Raw genomic sequence first — 3,564 nt, 5'->3', positions numbered from 1 at the left:
GTAGGTAGACAAAATCAGAGAAATAGTAGATCTTTACCGGAATAGGTTAGCAACCACTTAAATACTAAACTCAAAGATCAAAGGAAGAAATTCACCAAAAATAAATTTAACCTCATCACTGTAAACACACAGCCACAACACAAGATAGAATAAGGTATAACAAGAGCAACTTAGAAGGGGAAGAGGAAAGTGACTGAATTGACTTAGTATAAGGAAATAGGAGGCTATCAGATAATGGACTATCTCATACACAAGATTTTTTGCCCAAACCTCAAGGTAACCACTAAACAAATAATCAAAGCAAAACCACATATGATAAACAAAGAGAAAACTAGAAGAGTCATAAGACAGAACAACCAAACTGAATTGGCAGTCCAAAACAAATGGGACAAGAAACAAAGGAAATGCAAAAGAACCAGAAAATAAGTGACAAAACAGCAACATTCAGCCCTCATATTTCAATAATTACCCTAAATGTAAATGGATTGAACTCTCCAATCAAAAGATACAGAGTGGCAGGATGGATTAAAAAGCAAGACCCAACAATATGCTGCCTTCAGGAAACACATCTTAGCACTAAAGACAAGCACAGGCTCAGAGTGAAAGGATGGAAGACAATACTCCAAGCTAATGGCAAACAAAAGAAAGCAGGTGTTGCCATACTCATATCAGACAAAGTAGACTTCAAGATAAAACAGGTTAAGAAAGACAAAGAAGGGAAATACATAATGATAAAAGGGACACTCCATCAAGAAGACATATCACTTATAAATATATATGCACCCAACATAGGAGCACCAATGTACATAAAACAACTATTAACAAACCTAAAAGGAGAAATCAACAACAACACAATAATAGTAGGGGATCTTAACATCCCACTTACAGCAATGGATATATCATCCAGACAAAAAGTTAATAAAGAAATATTAGACTTACATGAAAAACTGGATGAGATGGACCTAGTAGACATATACAGAGCACTCCACCCAAAAACAGCTGACTACACATTCTTCTCAAGCGCGCATGGAACATTCTCTAGGATAGACCATATGTTGGGAAACAAAGCAAGCCTCAATAAATTTAAGAAGATTGAAATCATAACAAGCATCTTTTCAGACCATAAGGCTATGAAACAGGAAATGAACCAGGAAAAAAAACTGGGAAAGTGACAAAAATGTGGAGATTAAACAACATGCTACTGAACAACCAATGGATCATTGATGAAATTAAAGGAGAAATCAAAAACTATCTGGAAACAAACGAAAATGATAACATGCCATATCAAACCATATGGGATGCAGCAAAAGCGGTCCTGAGAGGGAAACTCATAGCGATACAAGCCCACCTTAACAAACAAGAAAAAGCCCTAATAGGCAACCTTAAATTACACCTAACAGAACTAGAAAAAGAAGAACAAACAAAGCCCAAAGCCAGCAGAAGGAGAGAAATAATAAAAATCAGAGCAGAAATAAATGATATTGAGACCAAAAAAACAGTAGAAAGGATTAATGAAACAAAGAGTTGGTTCTTCGAGAAGATAAACAAAATAGACAAACCCTTAGCCAGGCTTACTAAGAAAAAAAGAGAAAAGGCTCAAGTAAATAAAATTAGAAATGAAAGAGGAGAAATTACAACGGATACCATGGAAATACAGAGGATTATAAGAGAATACTATGAGAAATTATATGCCAACAAATTGGACAATCTAGAAGAAATGGATAAATTCTTAGACTTATACAACCTCCCAAAATTGAACCAAGAAGAAATGGAGAATCTGAATAGACCAATAACAAGTAAAGAGATTGAAATAGTAATCAAAAACCTCCCAAAAAATAAAAGTCCAGGACCAGATGGCTTCTCCAGTGAATTTTACCAAACATTCAAAGAAGATTTAATACCCATCCTCCTCAAACTATTCCAAAAAATAGAGGAAGATGGAACACTTCCTGAATCATTCTATGAGGCCAACATCACCCTGATACCAAAACCAGACAAAGACAATACAAAGAAAGAAAATTACAGGCCAATATCGCTGATGAACATTGATGCAAAAATCCTCAACAAAATATTGGCAAACCGAATACAACAATATATTAAAAAGATCATACACCATGATCAAGTGGGATTTATACCAGAGACGCAGGGATGGTTCAACATCCGCAAATCAATCAACGTGATACATCACATCAACAAAACAAAGAATAAAAACCACATGATCGTCTCAATAGACGCAGAGAAGGCATTTGACAAGATACAACATCCATTTATGATAAAAACTCTCAATAAAATGGGAATAGAAGGAAAGTACCTCAACATAATAAAGGCCATATATGACAAACCCACAGCTAACATCGTACTCAAAGGGGAAAGACTGAAAGCCATTCCTCTGAGAACAGGAACGAGGCAGGGCTGCGCACTCTCACCACTCCTGTTCAACATAGTACTGGAGGTTTTGGCCAGAGCAATTAGGCAAGAAAAAGGAATAAAAGGAATCCAAATAGGTAACGAAGAAGTGAAACTCTCACTATTTGCAGATGACATGATTGTATCTATAGAAAACCCTAAAGCATCTGTTGGAAAACTGTTAGAAACAATCAACAACTACAGCAAAGTTGCAGGGTACAAAATCAATCTACAAAAATCAGTTGCATTTCTATATGCTAATAATGAACTAACAGAAAGAGAGCTCAAAAAGATAATACCATTTACAATTGCATCAAAAAGAATAAAATACCTAGGAATAAATCTTACCAAGGAGGTGAAGGACCTATACAATGAGAACTACAAGACATTATTGAGGGAAATCCACGATGACATAAAGAAATGGAAAGATATCCCATGCACGTGGATTGGAAGAATAAACATAGTTAAAATGTCTATAATACCTAAAGCAATCTACAGATTCAATGCAATCCCAGTCAGAATCCCAATGACATTCTTCACAGAAATAGAAAAAAGAATACTAAAATTTATATGGGGCAACAAAAGACCCCGAATAGCTAAAGAAATCCTAAAGAAAAAGAACAAAGCAGGAGGCATCACAATTCCTGACTTCAAAACATACTACAAAGCAATAGTAATCAAAACAGCATGGTACTGGTACAAAAACAGACACACAGATCAATGGAACAGAATTGAAAGCCCAGAAATAAAACCACACATATACGGACAGCTAATTTTCGACAAAGGTGCTAAGGACATGCAACGGAGAAAGGAAAGTCTCTTCAATAAATGGTGTTGGGAAAACTGGACAGCCACATGCAAAAGAATGAAAGTGGACCATGTGCTATCACCATTCACAAAAATTAACTCAAAATGGATCAAAGACCTGAAGGTGAGACCTGAAACTATAAAACTCATAGAAGAAAATATAGGCAACACACTATTTGACATTGGTTTTAAAGGAATCTTTTCGGATGACATGCCTACCCAGACTAGGGAAAATAAAGAAAAAATAAACAAGTGGGACTTTATCAGATTAAAGAGCTTTTATAAGACAAATGAAACCAGAATCAAGATGAACAAACAACCAACCAGCTGGGAGAGAATATTTGCAAAACA

The sequence above is a fragment of the Diceros bicornis genome, chromosome 7 (genome assembly GCF_020826845.1).
Source record: "Diceros bicornis minor isolate mBicDic1 chromosome 7, mDicBic1.mat.cur, whole genome shotgun sequence".
Taxonomy (NCBI): domain Eukaryota; kingdom Metazoa; phylum Chordata; class Mammalia; order Perissodactyla; family Rhinocerotidae; genus Diceros; species Diceros bicornis.
Note: the sequence above shows the minus strand (reverse complement) of the source record.